The 19,864-nt window shown below is 34.2% G+C and overlaps 2 protein-coding genes across 12 annotated transcripts in view; one reads left to right on the top strand and one right to left on the bottom strand.

Annotated features, from left to right (window-relative positions):
* LOC111429584 (bromodomain adjacent to zinc finger domain 2B toutatis) overlaps positions 1-3,760 on the bottom strand; it is an 89,072-nt gene extending 85,312 nt beyond the window's left edge. For all 10 annotated transcript variants that reach the window (XM_023065528.2, XM_023065535.2, XM_023065534.2 and 7 more), the window contains exon 1: positions 3,670-3,760. The gene's annotated coding sequence lies outside the window, so the exon portion shown is untranslated. The remainder of the gene's footprint in view (positions 1-3,669) is intronic.
* Positions 3,761-4,506: 746 nt separating this feature from the next.
* The window catches only part of LOC111429586 (WD repeat, SAM and U-box domain-containing protein 1-like), a 30,697-nt gene continuing 15,339 nt past the window's right edge, over positions 4,507-19,864 (top strand). Inside the window, exon 1 of one of the 2 annotated variants that reach the window (XM_023065542.2) lies at positions 4,507-4,595. The gene's annotated coding sequence lies outside the window, so the exon portion shown is untranslated. Of the gene's footprint in view, positions 4,596-19,251; positions 19,810-19,864 lie in introns of those variants that run through there. The other variant, XM_023065543.2, reaches the window with a different exon arrangement.

Below are 19,864 nucleotides of genomic sequence, written 5' to 3'. Positions count from 1 at the left end.
ACTTGTCCACATTCACCACCGTTAGTTTATCTATATTAAATTTTTAAAAACTAAAGACTAATCTTCTAGTCACCCATTGGTTATCACGTGTCACAATTTAGATTGCACTACCGTACCTTACTCACTATTCACCACTGTCACTCTCTAGATAAGTTCAAATGGCTTAGTCCTTTTTAATCTTCTTTGGTGTTTTTCATTTTCAAAAAGATGAGACACACTCGGATTAATGTGGTTATTAATTCTAGATTCATGCTTTTGTGCAAAGTTTGAACAATGATATATTTGCTCCTAACATACCATGGGGCATTTACAATGGTTCTCAAGACTTTATTTTGCAATCTTTGAATGCTTTCAATATGGCATTTTTTGGAAAACACCACAGTTGTATCCCGAAGAAAATGCTTGTATATTAGTATTTTATTGTGTATGGATAGCTTTGATTGTCTTCCAATTAACCAGCTATATGCTTGTTTCTTATTCGCAGTTCTTTCAGTTTTTTCTTTATATGTACTCACCAGGTGAGTTTTTTATATAGATGTATACTGAGATATTTTGTTGAGTCCGCATATGGGATGATGTTATTATTGATTGTAATTGATAGCACAAATCAACTAATTTTTTGTTTGGAAAATTAATATAAACGTACTTGCCTTTATTAATTTTAATTTTCCATTTTCTCGTCCAACTAGACAACATATCAACACCCTTTTGCAATTTGTTTGTGACCTCTACTTACAATATTATCACCCATACCATTGTCTTCTGGTAAGTCATTTGTGTATAACAGGTACAGAATTGTACCTTGCGGAACACCAGCTTTTATCTCGTTTAAATCAGTAAATTCGTTTTCATATTTAACTGAAAATAATCGGTCTGTTATATAAGATTCTAGGACATCTATATACTGTTTTAGCAATAATTTACTAATTTTACATATTAGGCCTTTATGCCATACTTTATCGAATGCTTGGTTAAATATAGCAGAGAAAATTTTTCTTCCTTCGAGACTTTTTTCTATGAGATCAGATATTCTGTGTAAATGATCAATATTGTACCATGTATTTCTCTATATCAGAATTGATACTCCGGAATAAGTTGGTTTTGTTCTATTAATGGATTACTGGGAACAACGAGATTCTTTGGCTTAGATATTATAATGCTTTCTGCAATCTTCCACATATTAGGTACGTGTCGTAAACAAAACGTTGCGTTTATTAAATATGTTTATTTTATGATATCTTTTCTGATGAGGTTTTTTAAGATTTCTTCTGTAATCAAGTTAAAACCAGGTGCTTTCTTTGAATTTAGATTCTTCTTAATTTCTTTAGCAACTTCATTTGGCGTCATATGTTGTATACGTTCATTAGGATTAATATGCGTTCTGAATGTAATTTTATGAACGTATAGCTCCAAACATTTGATTAGCAAGTTATCTCAGATAGATCTTCATAAATTGCCAATACATGGTTTTATACAGTTAGATGGAGTGGTAGAAGATACTTCACTAAATGATCTGCTCCGGTAAATTTAACGAGGAATGCACTCCAGGAAAAGCGGCTATTACATCGAAATATATAATATATATTACAATTTCTCTTTAATATTTTACTATCACATTTACTTACCCAAATATATTTTCACCCTAAAACGATCTTGAGATACACAAAAACTCTAAACTGCGTTTTGGAATATTGCAACCACTAACTTAAGGTTTACTTTTACACCGGAAGTACTTACAATTTCGATTTAATATTTTACTCTTACATTTATTTACCAAATATATATACCCCAAAAAATGATCTAGGGTTGCACAAGAACTCAAAATTGCGGTATATTGAATGCACTAACTTAAAGTTTTGACTTTGGGAAGCGTGGAATAATACGAGAAAGTATAAACCACTCTAGTTAATTTGAAGTATAATAATGTTGATGAATGCCTGTTTCAGTTGGTCACAACATTATTTCCTATTTGAGTGTAGATGAATCTATGGCAAAATCCTGAAGATACTTATCATTGAAACATAATACTTGTATCTTAGGGAATTGTACGATGGAATTCTACGACTGGTTATGTATATAATTTCAACAAGAAAGATCTTGTATGCAATAAAGAATATACACTCGGAGAACGTGTAGTAAAGAAGCTTCTTCAATTTATCCCGCCTAATGCAGACTTATTCGTATGCTTGTTAGAATTTTTACTTCCGTCCAGAGAATATATAACTTAGCATTCGCCTCTGTTGGTATTTGCATAAGAACATGAGATTAGGAAATTGTTGCTATTTCATCAGGTGTCACTGCCTAATCATGTCATTTGATCATATCCTATAGATAATAAAAAGTAAAATAATTCAACAATATAATCACATATTATGAGATATATCTCATACATATAAAAGTATGCAGTAATTCATTTATATCAAATAATATCCAGAGAATTAAAGTTAACAACTTTTAATCGACACTTTTTAATTGTAATAAAAATCAAATATGTTTGATAAACTATAATATCTTAAGTTTCAAAATATTTAGTTTATTAAATTCCATTATTATCAATTCAGAAACTAGATATGTAAATAAAAATAAATTTTAAAAGAAACATTAATAAAAGTAAAAGAAAAAAAAGTACGTAAACTTATTTTTAGATTTCTTTATCACACATTAGTCATGTAGAGATTTTATTATCTTCAAATGTACAAAATATTGCTTAATTAGTTCCACTTGTATTATTGACATTATGTGCGATCAAATCGAACGTATTTATCAATTTACAACCCGTTTCATAATATTTTCATAAAAGTAATTGAACTTAGAAACGAAATTAACAATCTAAATGTTAATACACGTCACCTGTTATTTAAAAAATTTATTACAAACCATTAATTATTGCTTAATAAGTTGTGTATTAAAAATTGTATTTACGATGGAATTAATACATGAAATAACACAAGATAATTTAAACTGTCATAATTAGTAAATTGTAATTAAACAATATAAATAAAACTTATTTTGAACGGGCTTAAATTTAATTCGAAAAGATTAATTCGCTTAACGTGATTGCGGTCAGCGTACACGCCAAAACTAAAAGTCAAAAATCAACAGGTTGCAGCGAAAAACGAGAGGGAAATTGTTAAACAAATACGAAGAGGGGGCCCCATAACGCGTAGCGTCGACTACTACAACTATAGTAGTACACCACGTATATGGGCGCCCCAATAAAGAAAATCGATCGAAAACGCCGCTAGAACTGCCGCTTAACGACCAACCAACCGACAATTTAAAAGAGTCATATTCAGATAGATTTTTTTTGGACGACTATGAAGAAAATAAAGTGTGTAAAGTGCTAAAGTAAACGACTCGTCGTGGGAGAGACGATTCGACGCTATTAATAGGCAGAGAAAAACAGGAAATATGCACGAATACCTTCTTCTTATACGAAAATCGAAGCGATAAACAAAAGAGAAGCCAATAATTTGAGATCATTTGTTTTAGCGTAAACAAATGAGTATCAAGTTATGACTAATAAAACAAAACAATATTTGTATATTGAATAGGTAGAAGTCGATTTTATGGTATAATTTATAAAGAAAGCGAGAGTTTTTTTTGTTTTATTCTTTTTTCTTGTATGATTAAAACATGAATGAGTAATTATAATGAATAGTAACTTACGTGTGGTTGTTGAATGTTGGGTAATTCCAAAGTAGTACGAACGAAGACACTCTCATCACAACAGAAAAAAAAACGCAACACACGGTAAACTGGTATATAATAGATATTTGGATAAAGATATTATTATTTGGTGTAAACGTGGTTGAGTTTGACGCGTCGTAGTCGCGTGGTGCACGTGTACGGTTAGCGGTTTGATTATTTCGCGTTTTTCCGGTAATTTTTTTCGCGAATTTCTCCGTAGAGAATTTTCGTTTGAGGCGGCGGGCGCTTTACCGACACAAGATGGCCGGACCTAGGCTTGGTGTCAGTCCGATTGCTTGCCAACCCCCCTCCCGCCGTGCACGGAACCCCCCCGAAACGGTCCGCGGCAACGGCGGCGGGCAGAGAGGCTCCCATTCTCGCTGATCTGCCCCTCTCCGTCGCGCAACGTACATACACATCGTCCGCGTCGCCGTCGTCGTCGTCGTCGTCGTCGCCGCCGTTGTTGCCGGCGTCGCTCGTCCGTCGTTCGTTTCGTACGCGAACGTGCGGTTACATCGCAGTTAGATGCACACTGGAAAAATATCTCTCGTGCGCCGCACTCTCTACATCCGATCGACAATCGCGACTCGCGGATTTTTTTTCCTTTTTTTATTCCATTTTCGTTATTCGTTTTCGTTATTTCGCTCTATAGAGAGCGGCGGCGGCGGCGGCGCATGCTAACATAAAAAAAAACAAAACAAAGGAAAAAAAACAAAACACAACAAAACAAAACAATCGTCCAACTGACTAAAAAGTCGTTTATCTTTTGTTTATTGCAAACTTAAACAAACGTTTTTTTTTAATTTCATCGCAGTCATCAGTTTCTAAAAGGGATATCGTGGATTCATCTACAGATAATTATTAACAAAAAAGAAAAGAAAACCTAAGAAGATCCAGTAAATGTAGTAAGTGTTTGTATAGTTATTAATACTTTAATTTTTCTTCACTTTGTTTTTATCTCCTATCTATTTATTTAGTGGCGCCTCGTATATTTTACGTAAAATACTAAACTATAAATAAGGACATTGACAAATACGAATCGGGGAATTAATTTGCGTTCGTTATGGAGGGGGAAAATACAGAGCCGTATTCTGATGAAATTGGGGTCGTTTCATGCGATCTCTATTTTTAGCTACTTATCGACGAAACAATTACTGAAACTCACGAAAGTTATCCATATTCACCAAAATAGTTAATTGAATTAAAATTTCTCTTAATATACTTTTTAATGTTGTTTTATTTTAATTGTACTGCCTTTAGAGCGTACATTTGGAGAGCATTAAACTCAAGCCTAAAAGCAACAGAAACAGAAAAAGAACTTCTAATCATACAGCAGATCGCAATGAAAAATGATTTTCCGCAACATAGAATACATAAACTGATAAACAAAATACAACACAAAACCAATTTATATAATATCACTACTCTAACCAATGACACAAAAGTGAACGATACAACATATAGATCAATATCGTTTCCTGGAAAAATTTCCCACAAAATTAAAAACGTATTTAAACAATACGATATATGTTTATCTTTTAAAACAAAAAATACTCTAAGAAATATTCTAATAAATAACAAAGACCAAACAAATCATTTGCAGAAAAGCGGTATATATCAATTAGATTGTAACACTTGCGGAGCAATCTATATAGGAGAGACAGGAAGAGATCTTAGTCAACGGATTCGAGAACACAAAACAAAAGAGAACTCAAATTTTGGAAGACACCTAATGTTCCAAAACCATGATTTCGACGAAGACAAAAATAGTAAAATTTTACACCGACTAGATAAGGGAAATTTTATGGAGATTATGGAATTATATGAAATAAATAAGTTCATACATAAACACCCAAACAAAACGATCTTAAACGACCAAATAACACCTCAATATACACCCCTATATCTATGTTTAAAGGACCCTTATCTTACAAACGAGAAATTCAAAAACCAAAATTGATGATAGTTGAGTTCGTTTGTGTGAAATGTGATTTTTTTTTTTTTTTTACATTGAATTAATATTGTATTATTATCAAGGTCAACCTCTCAAAGTTCTGTTTATCAATTTTAACATAACCTCGCTATAACTCCAACCCTCCAACCGCACTGTATTATAACACGTGAAAATACAGATAATACCCAAAAAATATTCATGTTGGAGAATTTTTTAATTTATGTGTACCGTTTCTGACGTAAGTTTATTTATATTATTGTATTCTATTTAATTTTAATTTAATTGTACGTTATGTAGACGTCTTCTGAGGACGACCAAGTGGTCGAAATCGATTAGGACAATTAAAATAAAACAACATCAAAAAGTATATTAAGAGAAATTTTAATTCAATTACTGAAACGACTCTCTTTTGTAGTGAACTTATATCAACGCGTTTCTGTAATAAATTTAATTAATATTTGCAACTCATTTTAGCTTTTTGTTGTGTCCATTTGAGTATAGCAGGAGTCAAGCAGCTAATCATAATTCATAATATACAGCTCTAAGTATTATTCGTGATGCTTGTGGCAGCCGACGTCATCGAAGTCGGTCGAGATTAATTGTTTCGAGTATCACAAACCCAACCCAAGTATCACAAATACCAACACCATACCAAATCCCGTGAGACCTACAGTGACGGACAAAAATATACTTACCGTATTATACAAAACTTCTTAAATGATGTTATAATATTGTTTTCAGGGATCGTTTTCCATGTCGCCTACACTCACTGAACAAGTTCAGAAGCTCCTTTAATTGCTCCCGGTTTTGTTAATTCTCGAGTTTGTTAATATACATATACATACACAGGTTGTAGTATGGATGTTATTCCACCAGGTATTATTATTGTGACAAGAAGTCTACACCAAGGGCAATCATCTATGATTAATTAATATCCTTATTTAATAATCTTCCTGGTTTACGACTCCATACTTGTCTTAATCATTCCATCATCAGCTTTTCAATTATCCATCCTTTTTGTTGTGCCCTAACTAGGACGTCATTCGGGAAGTCTTTCAGGTTTCAGAATGGTTTTTTTCTCAATAGTAGCAAAGTCAGCAATTTTTCCCTATCACTTGTTACTGCTAGCATCAATGTGATGCGCAATTTTTCGCAACCTTTCGTTTATAAAGAAATTTCCCACACACCTCTTCTTTCCAGTGTGTAATTGGGTGGCATATCCAGATATACTACCGTTTTGTTGACATTTACAGTTTGAGACAAATTGAAATTTTCTTGAGAATCATTAGGAGCTTTTGGGAAATTGTAGTTCTGCGCCTCAACGATAACACCATTCGGCGCATAAATCCTACAGTCCAACCTTAACTAGTATTAAAAATTTTTTAGTCCCTTCTTTCGTTTTTCTTGAGAGAACTAGAAAACTGCCTCGTCAATTTCATGAAATCGTCTCTTCTTTGGCCCGGTAAATTTTTTGCACAATGCCTCACAGTCTGCAATAGCTACCTGGTCTTTCAACGGTATTTATTTTCAACGGCAAATTTCCTGGATATATACCCGGAGGTATTTACCCAAGATGGGTATTTAGAGGTATTTATAAAATTTAATTCAGATTGAGTTGATGGCAGTTTTGCAAGCACTTCAAGAAAGCAGAGTCGATTATTGATATACCAAACTTATTTATAACATCTACAAGAATGCTTCAATGACGGTAAAATTGCATGAAAGTACTGAAGAGAGTAGAAGTAGTAAAGTACTGATTGTGAGTAAAACAAGGCGATACACTGTTGAACCCAAATTGTTCATCACAGTTCTCAGAGTGCATTTAAACAATTGGATTCGACCGAAAAATGCATAAACAGTGATTGCAAATGCTTAAGTAATTTGCGCTACGCGGACGATATAGTTCTTATATCGGATAGCCTTGGAGAGATTAAACTAATGCTGAACGACTTAAAGAAATACTTAAAGACTTAAATTGATCGATCCTGGGTCTAACTCTGAGGGACTACATACGAAATTAAGACCTATGAAGAAGAACTGGCGTAAATGATATTATTAACATTGTGGCAAAGCTTAAGTGGAACTGGGCAAATGGACAAAATGGTTGCTTGATTGGAGACCGCGAGCGAACAGGCGAAATAGACGTCAAAAGAATGACTAACAATTGGATTCAGACAGCACAGAATAGAATCGAATGGAACAGAATAGGGAAGGTCTATGTCCAACAATGGACGCAGAGGGCTGCTTGATGATAATAATCATAATAACTTGATCTAATCTAAATTACGACAGATTCATCTAATGATAATACGTCTTTAATTGTTGACAATTCCTCATCATCTTCCTCTTCATTTTTTTTGAAATCTTATATATTTTTACTGATATCACTTTTATACCCACTGTTTAGGTATTTACCCTGGGCCGGGGTAAATACCCGGATAAATATCCATTTTAGAAATACCTAGCCGTCAGGTATTTACCCAGCGCCCATCACTGCATACAATGCACTTGAGTTAAAGAAATCAAGTAGGAGTTGCATAAAGTAGCTGGCATTACATTTTCTTTTTTCTTAATTCAGTAGGGATTATGGATCTATTTATTAGTATTTATTTAGGTTGTGTTTTGTCACTGTGCTGCAAAATGTCATCGCAAAATTACAATGAGACTGACTCTAGCAAAGTTTGTACAAGCCGGCCAAAGAAAAGATATTATCTCCATATTAAAAAAAGTTAAGTTGTATTAAAAAAGTTAATTTAGAAATAGTTCTACGCTATAATGGATATTTCAGCAGGACACCCCGAGGAAAACCGCTGATTTCAGAAAAGAATTGCCGTCGTCGACAACAATTTGCTCAATCTCATGTCGACAAGGGAATGGATTGCTGGTCCAGAGTTTTGTTTACTGACGAATCGAAGTACAACCATTTTGGAAGTGATTTTCGGGCAAAAATTGCCGAAAAAAAAGCCATCTGTGGAAAATTTGGCCGTCGAGGATCGCTGGATATTCCAGCAAAGCAATGACCTCTCAAGTATACTGCAAACCTTATCAAACATTGGTTGCTATATTATGCACCCAGGTAGTTGAATACACCTCCTCAGCGTCCCGTTTTAAATCCAATCGAGCATGTTTTGGAGCTTTTGGAACGTAAGATCCGGCAGCGCAAAATCATAGATGCGAAAACAGTGAAATCTGCGTTAGTCGAATCTTGCTTTGAAATAACAGCAGAAGAGACAACAAACTTAGTTGCTTCAATGCCACGACCGACACCTGCGTGGTGTTATAGAAGCTCATGGAGGCCTAACGAAATATTGAGTTTTAAAAACTGTCGTTACATGGACCTAATAATTTATTTTTAGTTAAAAACTACTGTGTATATAAACTTTTAACCTATTAATTTTTGTATTATTTGTTGAACTTGTAATATGTAGCTGTTGAACAATTTGTGTTTTCTTCTTTTTTGTGAATTAGTAAATATCTCTAATCGCACTGTAATACTAATTTTCTGTTATCTTATTACGTTGTACAAAAACCTCATAATTCAATGCTGTATGTAGACTTTTATCCGCCACTGATGCTTACCTTGCTTGAAATGGGTGGAAAAAATAATTTCTTTCGATTTCGAAGATGTCTTTGAAGTCGGCCGCCATAAGTATTGTTCGTAATACTTGGGGCAAGAACCGTCTTCGAAGTCGGACGAAATTAATTCTTTCGAGTATCACAAACACCAAGACCATAAAGCTTGCAAAAGACTAAATACTGCTGATAGAGAACTTTGGCCAGTATAATTCCAGACTTTTTATAATATCATAATTCATAACATTTTTGTCATTGGCGTTATGGTATAATATTACGTTAAGTTGAATCACGGTTGTATAACATTTAGTTCATTAAATATAGAAATTCATTTTAGTGCTTTTTGTTGTATCCATTTGAGTGACATAAGACTCAAACAGCTAATCGATTTCCAACAGACCAAGAGTTTGACATTATCTATCAATAGTTTTAAAAACTTGTAGTTCTCAAATGGTGTACTATTTGGTGTAGAACCCAACACACTCCATTGCAACGTTTAATTGCACTTGATATTTGCTTCCCTAAAACGATTAAGTCTAAACACTAGATCCATTTTGGTTCTTTTCTACAGGAGAATTAATGAAATTAAATTAATTATTAGTAAATTTGAAAGTAAGAAGCAGATTTATCGCAATCCGTAATCGCAATAAAGAAGGTACATTTTATGACCTAAATACCACAAAGAATGTCGTTAAGCAGATTCAATATGGTTCAAGCAAACGGAATTCTGAGGATATCATACAGCCGACGCATACAGGACTGGACCGAGCTAATAAGAGAGAAAACCCCAGGAATGACACATTATTGCTTCTCATCTGTCAAATTTGCAAAATTTTATGATTAGTTTGATCTATTGATTACAGTATTATGGATGAAGTTGGTTTATTAAATTATTAAATCGCAATACCAACAAAGTGTAAAAATTTATAGGTTAAACCTTTCAAAAACTTATCATAGTTAAGGAAGATACTGCTAACGACACAATCAGTATACTTAAGTCAAGTTACCATATCATTAATGTTACCGTTTTTTCTTGATGCATTGTGTACCCTGCAACCTGTAATTTTTGGTGTAGGAGTTGCAACATTTGCGGAGGATGCAGCAAATTCGTCAGTTCCTTCCCCATAATGTCCCAAATAATCACGGAAAATCTAGGTGATTACGGAAACATATTGACATTATCCTCTGCAAACAGTTCTTTGCCATATACATTGATCCTCAAATTGCTTCTCGAAACACTTACACGAAATGAGCAAATAGGCAAAACAAATTAAAGCAAATTGCATAAAATATACGCATCATTTAAATTTTGGAAGAAAAATTAATTTAACGTGTAAATTAAATAATCTTAATAATTTTATTAAATTTCCCACAAAAACATTTATATAAATTCTTATATCAAAAGAAATAATTTAGGCCAACTTTGAAGATGTAGACGTTATAAGTATTGTTCTGGGGTAGCAGTCGTTTTCGAAGTCGGCCGAGATTAATCCTTTCGAGTATCACAAACCCAACCCAAATATCACAAACACTAAGACCATACGTCTTGCAAAAGACTAAATACTGCTGATAGAGGACTTTGGCTAGTATAATTCCAGACTTGTCGTGCTGTTTAATGTTTGGTCAGATCTCGAGTATTACGACCACTAGAACTTTGTGAAATAATCTCGGCCGATTTAATAATCCGACCAGTATTATTCGTGATACTTGGGCCGAGATTATTTCTTATATCAAAAGATACATTGGCCAGAACAGACACATTGCTTCTTTGCGTCTCCAAAAGCACTTATACAGAATGAGCAAAGAGGTAAAACGTTGGCGAATTGAAGTCAATTGCTCAAAATCTGCGCATCATTTAAATTGGGAAAAACATGTCTGTGCTAAAACGCACATTGATAGAACTTTTCTATAGAGGAATGTATTGGTTTATAGAAAGAAATTCATACCTTACATCTTAAAATATTTAAGAGAGTGGCAGTAAAAATCATATACTAAAAGTAACTAATACACTGATCTATGAGGACTTGGAATTACGATCATCATTGGAATTTCGAGTGATTGCAATGAATTTCAATGAATTTCTGTCATTGAGTCATTTGCAGTACATGTGACAGATAGGAATGTAAGCCGATAGCAGTTCTCATTCTGCAGTTAATAGGATACTGGAGGATCTCTCGTTTGTTGTCATAATAGAAGCCCTTCATCTCATTTGTCCTTTTTCTCCTCCAACTTCTATGCCTAATAGCAGTATATGATGGTGAATTGGTTCCAGCTAAGACTAAAAATAACGTTCTCGCAAAGCAACCATATAATCATATTAATCCACTCAATACAGTACAGAATTGAACAAAATCTCGCAAAACATACACCTCATAAAATTGTTGGAAAATGCGAAAAAAACTTTCAGATAAGTAATAATCACTTGTGCCATATAAATGAAAATTTAAACAATTGCTTGTTACTTTTTTATAGTAGTTCTTATGTAGATGTAGGTCTTGAATTTCTTGAACAGAATATTGACTTGGAATGTTTGGCGCGTGGGATGCCTAACATCAATAAATCGCGATTATAACATAAATATACTTGTACACCACTGTCCAGTAGACGTAGATGGCCTATGGCTATATTTTATCGATTGTTAAATATAAATTGCGCAAATTTATTTATAATATATGACGCCTGTAAGGATATAACAGAAATTGTATAATCAGAATTCATGAAAACGCATTTTAGCTAGTTTTTACACCTCATTTACAAAAACGTGTAAGATAATTCGCACAATAAGCTAAAAATAAAATGAACCATTTGCGAAATCGTTAGTGTAGAAACTACAGATAATACACCGCATGTAAAAATAAAAAAATTGGAGAAGATAAATGCGTTAGTAATTAACGGGTTACTATATGAGACAACAACAAATATTACTGCCTCTATTTACTGTCTAAATAATGATTAATATTTCTGGCACACACAGAAGCATTGGAATTAACCAGTCCTTCAAAGATTAGTGTTCTTGTGTACGCTAAAGGGAAATGTCATGGGTGTGCAAATAAGAATGTGGTGCGCATGTACAAGAGGAACATTTCATACGCATGTTCAAATAGAAAACATCATGTACATACGAAGGGGGAAATTCTAAGTGAATACGGATAAGGATATTATTATTAGGTCGTCAAAAAAGTAATGCAATTGATCGTTATAAAAAAAACTTATATTCTCAAAGTATTATGTTTTTAAATCACGCAATATACTTATTGCACGGTTTTTATTTTCGTTTTTACCTTTATATTATAACTTTTAACTTAATTAGATAACTCTTTATTGATTACAACAATTTCAGTATTGCTTTAGGTCAAAACTTACATTAGATTGATTTTATTGCCTTATAAAAAGAAGTAAAACTGTTTTACTCAACAAACTTTAGTTGGTTAAATCTGCAACGTTCAGAAAATCAACCCTTATTGAGGTACTATAGCTTCATAGACACGAAGAGGTAAGATCAATTAAATTACATCCGCTGTTGGGCCACACGAATCGAACGGATCGTTGTGCAGCGTGAGCTCTCGAAGCCGCCTCTCCCTCGATCCCCCTTGATATACCCTGGTACCCTTGCCCTGGTAGCTCAAACAACTGTCGTGTATTAAACCCGCTCTATACCATTCGCGATATTACGGACGTAAAATGGAACCGTCTCGCAGTCGATATTCGTGGGTCCTCTCCTCGGTGCTTCGAAGCGAGGAAGTCCCTTTTCGCCCTTCTCTCCTCTCGTGCCAACTCTTTCCATCGTTTCTCTCGAAGTAGAGAGAAAACTGCATTAAAGCGAACGGTTTTATTGTTATTAGGGAGTTAAAGGGTAAACAAAAAAAGTAAAGCTGAAATGTTAAATGTTTATTCGATTTTTACTTTAATATATGAAGACAATTTTTTATGAGATACGGTCCTGGATAAACTCTGGATGAACGGGTTCCTATATATAAAGACTATTTATACAACAATGAGGTGAATGAATAATGGATGTATTCGATACAACTACATTTATCGATGAAAAACTTTTAATTAATATTACGCAATCGACTTATAATTGAAACAGTAATATCATAAATATCGGTTAGTAGTAATTAGTAACATTTTTAACGCTGGCGCGGTTAATATCAGTGACATTCATTAACATGAGAAGCTAATTAGGGTTTTTGATTATTTATCATTCCGCAGAGTTCGTTAAACCTACTTACTATATTACTAGTTGTTAATTAGCAGGTAACGATTTCATTGAATAATAAGCACAAACAAACAGTCGTTCAATAATGAGAACCATTAGTGTTGGATAAATTTGTGATGTAGGAGGAATAAATTACAATATGGTGAAGATCCCCAATAGTTAATCATTGTTTTAATAACAAAATAATTTTATATATTGATTTTTTTTCGTTAAATTCACCTTGCGTTACAAAAGAGTATGTTTTAATCGTGGTATCCTGCCATTGTAACAATTACATATAGTTTCCGTTGCTTCCACCTGGCTTCCTGTTATAGTTAATTTTAGAATACGTAATACAAAAAGAGTTTTTGAAGAATAAACTTAAAGTGTATACTAGGTTTACGTGACATTACAAAGTTCTAGTTAATCACTTAAGATCGTTGATAAGTTTGATACGTGAGATATTAGCGTCATGAACGCTAATATAAGTCGAGATCATAAATGACATCAATTATTAAAAAAAGCAATAACTAAATAACAAGCACGCAAACATAACGATCCTTTTAAAGCCAATTATACATCCAATCTTGAACGTATCATTTCTACCATCAAATAACACTTTTATGCAAACTAAAAATATGTTGACAAAAAGACCGTTCCGTATTTTCGAAGTTCTATTTACGATTCCTCGAACGAATTTCCCACCAATTACCGTTGGCGGCGGACCGTTTCGGATCGATAGAATGTCCGTCGGACGCAAAGTCAAAAAAGCGAGGGGCTCCGCCTACGGTCGCCCCTCACCGTGTAAACGAAAAACGAAATGAATGCGCGCCAGCCCGACCAGGAGGCCGGGGCTAAATATGAACGTGAGACAACGAAAGCAAAACGGAATACCGCATCCCATGTTGTATACCTATATCCCTTCAGATCAATAGACGGAGGCGATGCCCAACACCACCGTCACTGCCTCCATAAAACGCGTGTGTGCGTTTTTGGTGTAGATACGTGCGCCACATACGACGACCAGGACATGAAACGTCCCAAGAGATAAAACGACCCGACTGCATTGTTTTATTGAAACTGGATGAGAATAAATGGATGGAGTCCAATGGATTCTATTGAATTCTATCTACAGGGTGTATCAAATGTAGTGTGTAAAAAGTTGAAAATCTCATTTAGAATGAAATAAAAACTTATCTACACTTTTTCGTATCCCATAAAAAGTAGCATACCTTATCCTTTCAGTAAAAGATATAGTCAACAGTTATGTTTTAGCGATGTTAGTCGTTTTCGGATATCTCGAGCTGTTTCAGCATCATCAGTCATATGGGTCACCTGTTTGATTAAAAGTGGTATTACACAGTAGAGGTGGAGTTCGACAGCTGCAGTAGATTTATTGTCTATTTTCAATTTTTCATTTTTCATGATAACCTGGATACTGAGGACAATTATGATTGGGGAAAACAAAGATAACATTCACATAATAGTTGATGGGAACGAGTTCAACTTGGTATTGGATTTTCTCCACTATCTAGAAGTGATGATAGACGGAAGTAGAGAACAATGATCAAAATGTACACCTTCATTAAATCAGTAGGACTACTACTAACATTCGGATGCAAAACGTAACCTTGACTAAAAAGTAGTAAGAGGTAACCAAGACGTTTAAAATGGGAAACATTCTTATTAGAGAGGAAGTCGAGATACGATCAATATTAAAATTTATTGAGGAGAGACAGTTATCTTGATGGGGTTTCTTGCAAAGAAGTTCCCACCAAGTCTTGAGAAGAAAAAGCACAGGTAAAACGAGTTTAAAAGCATCTTCATCTCACGAACTACCACAATAAAAATTAAATAATACAAAATTAAAGATATATCTAACTTTGGCAATATTTAATAACCACAATTTCCATGAAAAAATATTGCTCTTTAATCTATAGAAACAGTGTTTACTATCTCATAAACTGGAACTACTCACTATGATGCTACACCCAAGATCTGTATTCGACTGTCGTCTACTCCACACTGAAGTCATCCTCTGCAAATTAGAGTAATCAATTAGATACTATAATATACTGCAAACTTCTGCTTTTAATCGCTTTGCAAACTATATCTAACTTCTGGACTCATCTTTCGAATACTGGAGGAATTGTACATTAAAGTCAGCCACTGGATACTAGAATAATAGTAGACACTAGAATCTACTACTAGATTTAGCTTGTAATCACTTTGGAAACTATGCCTAACTTCTGGAATCACCTACTGAATCAACCAGAATCAACCAGAATCAACAGCTGTATACCGAATTATCTACTAGATACTAAAACCAACAACTACAACACCGCTCAAAAGTGTTTTATATTTTTGTTGTATTTGTGTAACTTTTTTCCAAACAAAAATTTTTACAAACAAAATAATTTATCAAAATAACGCAAAATGACAAATTCAATAGTCGTGCAAAATACCAGATATTTCTAAAAACTTTGAACTCTGGTGTTCAGTAATAATTTTATGTGAACACAAACTTAATACTTAGTGGGATATCATTTGCTGTCGATGACAACCTTGCATCTACGAAGCATGGAATCGATCAAAGAGTCTATGGTTGCCTGATCGATCTTCGCCCACTCCGCCTGCAACTGCCGGACCTTTTCATCGGTGGATGTGGCCCAGTTGGCGACGTCCCTGGAACGATGTTTAGGGTCGTTGTTTTGTTGGAACACCCAACCCCGACCCATGTTTTGCGTGCTCAAGGAAGCATATCATTCTCTAGAATACCCATTATGTCCGGAATGCGGACGAGGGGAACCATCCCGATGACTCTGAAGCACCCCCACACCATGATCCTGCCATCGTCGTGCTTCATGGTGGGCAATTGGTACTTGGATCGAATCGGGTGCAGAGGGGCGCCGTATCCACGATATCCCATCTATTCCGAACATCAGGAACTTGCTTTCCCAGATGTCCTACACCCACTGCTGTCGGGTAGAGTTGAAGTGATCCTTTACCCACTCTACGCGTGCCTTCCTATTCTTGGTTTACACAAACGGTTTCTTCACCGGTCGCCCAATGAGTCCAGGAGCATTCAAACTTCTCTTGATCGTCGCTACAGATGGCTGGCAGTACCCAGCGTCCTATAATTCACGACGTTTTTGTCCAAACACTCCCTGAGTTCAGCAGTTCTTAAGAACTCTGAATACAGCAGACTGACCAAAACTGCGCTGCTAGCTGCGTCTGTGTCATCTTCTGACGACAGCCTTCTGCAATAGTCTTCTGCATCGCTTCAGACAAATCACGAATGTTCTTTCGTTTTCCCATGTGTTTACACACATCGGAAAATGGATTTTTGCAAAAAAAAAAATTGATTTTTCACCTCTAATTTTGTTATTCTTGCGACCATAAAGGAGCTTTAGTTGAGAAATATTGTGTAAAAAAATGAGTTTGGTGTAACCACAAAAAAGTGATGCCAAATTTTTTAAAATATGGTGCTCTTTTGAGCGATACTATGGATCCAAGTTCTAATCACTATGGATACTTAATCTAACTTCTGGACACTGGAACCAATCATTACGGACATAGTACCAAACAATGTGTTACTACAATCATCCGCTGTACAGTGGAATCAAAAATTGATACGTAGTGAACTCAGTATCTATAACATTTAATCACTACAAACCATGTTAAATCTCTGAAATGAATTGATAATGCAATTCAGATAGATACTGAACTTAGATATAGGTAGATACTGAAAGCAATTACTGTATCTTGGATCTAATCACAATTGATAGTGTAATCTAACAAATTGATGCTGGAATCATCCACCGAATGCTAGAATCAACAACTGATACTAATATATTTAGTATTAATAGCTTCTATATGTTAAAAGCAATGTTAAATCTCCAATTTTAATCAATCACTCAATTCTGGAAAGAACCACTGGATGTTGGATTTAATTACGACGGGTACTGTATCTGACTTCTCGATACTGGAACCAATGACTATGGAATAATCCGCAGGAATCAATGATTAAGTATTGGAATTATCTAGTAGATATTTGGATCGTCTACGGGATACTACAATCAGCAACTGAGTACTGGATCTAAATGAACTCTTTCATCCGAAGTTGCTTGCCCAATTAGCCCACTTTTCAGCGGTTAATTTGGTTTAAAAAAATGTCAATTAACAACAATACGTATACAGTTATTTCATGTCCTACACTGATGTTATTCAAATCGAAGCTGTTGGATTTCGTTTCATTACCATACCCAATTAGCCAAATTGTTTTTTTTAACATTCATAAGCTAAGGACATAATAATTATCAAATCATGATCCATACGACAAACAGCGAGATGTATCTAAGATGTGTACCTATTTATCAAGTAATTAGGTGTGGAAAGATAGTTCAAAAGTTCTGCATTCGAACCGTTTTTGTATATATTAACATATCATTTCAAAGTCTAGGCACGAAACTTTTGGGTTAATTGTTTAATTATTACTATTTATGTTCGACCCAGCTACATTCATAGTTTTCTCATACGAAATAAATGTTTTGTACTTCTCTATCTTAATTATTCAATCAAAACTCTCATATTTATGTGAATTGCTTTGTTGGGTTTTGTTCCATCTTATACCTTTTTATAAATCAATAAAATTTTGACTGAAAGTACAAATTTTTTATTCAATATCACTAGATCACCCGGTATAGCTATGTTATGTATAACATGACAGAAAAGATGTAATAATTCATCAACTGAGGAAGATATAAATACTCTTTTGGTTAAAACAGAATTTTATCGACATTACTCGACGTGTACTCATTCTTTTTTTATTTTTTCGTTAATCCAATGATTCTTCAATATTGTATTAGTCCTCAACCGGGTCGTAATGGCTGGAGCACTTGACGTTGATTAATGGCGTTTAATCCTTTCGGCGGTTGAGGGAGAGAGACCAGATCAATTTTAAAGGTTTTTACACAGCCCAGCTGAGCTCTTCCCATCGATCCGTGAAACCGACCCGTGGGGGGGTGGCTTGTTGGCGAAGCCCCACATTTAGTTGACCGGCAAATTTATGGCTACGCAATATTCCGAAACCGAGCGTGTGTATGTAGGTCGAATTATCAGGTCGTGTCAGGTGTGCACCCGCCTTAAATTATTACCGTTATTACTCATGAATTAATACATACCCCGCCTGAAAAAAAACTTTTAGAATCAATAATAATAATAAATCAGTGAGTTTTTTTCGATGTTTGTAAATACTATTAATAGATTGACGTGAACAAGTTATGCTCTATTTTTTCTATTTGCATGTTTGCTTGCTGTTTTTTTAATGGTAATATACGTTTAATTGTCAGGGTAAAACAACAGTTTTATGTTGGCGTAAAAGTAATTACACATTTAAAGTTAACCGCATAATTATCTTCGTGCATCGTTGTGTTGAAGTCGTAAAGCAGCAGTTTCCAAGACACAAAAAACTATTTGGCGTCAATTAATACATTCTTGAGATAAAAAGTTAACAAAAAAATGTATAAATAAATATGTAGTAATAATTCTTTGATTATATATAATATGGATTGAGCTAACTGAATATATCTATTAACAAAAATGTTGCTCAAGGTGAATAGACGCAGATGGAAAGCGATAATGTGAAAGTGTAACAAAGATAGATATATTATATGTCAGTACGCTTCTATATCTATCTCACTTCTATCAGTACACCCATTATATGGCAGTACGCTTCTATGTCTATCTCAGTTCGATCACCTTGCGCAAGCTATCTCTCTCGTTGGCTCAATCCATATTATATATAATCAAAGTAATAATTATAAATTTTTATCTAGGAGAAAAAAAATTAATCAATAAACGTTTATACCTCTCTTTTCTAACTTTTGACGCAGTCGTCACCACATCACCTGGTAAATAATCCATACCATGTAGAAACTTTATGCAGTTAAACATACAAAATTAATGGCCATCTCATCGTTGAACTCCTTGTTCAATGTGTTTTACTAAATTATGAACCACGTCAGAACGTGCTAACTAAATCGATACACTGTTAGAACAGGTGTTTTTCTACCAAACAACATTTCTTTTCATAAATCACTTAGATAATAAATTTAATTTTTTCATTAAAAAATCACTTAGCTGCTCATTATTATAAAAAAATCAGTTTCAAAACTGTAATTAACATAAAGCAGACAATATCAATTTCAATAATGACGTCACTAAATCGATTATTTTAAAAAGATCGTGTTAACAAAGTGGAACGTCGTCGTTCGACGTGTTTGCAGCGAGTTTCAGTTAGTTTCAGTCGTCATAGTCACAAGAGTGTGCGTTTTATATTGAGTTCAGTAATCAGGACTAATTGAGTTTTCAAATACAACTGTGTTTATTAACGGTAATTATTATTTTTTTCTACACTACTTTTTTATTTTTTAACTTTAAATTGTATA

Source organism: Onthophagus taurus, chromosome 7 (genome assembly GCF_036711975.1).
Source record: "Onthophagus taurus isolate NC chromosome 7, IU_Otau_3.0, whole genome shotgun sequence".
In the NCBI taxonomy this organism is placed as follows: Eukaryota; Metazoa; Arthropoda; class Insecta; order Coleoptera; family Scarabaeidae; genus Onthophagus; species Onthophagus taurus.
The sequence above is the reverse complement of the archived record's forward strand: the minus strand, read 5'-3'. Positions and strand labels throughout refer to the sequence as shown.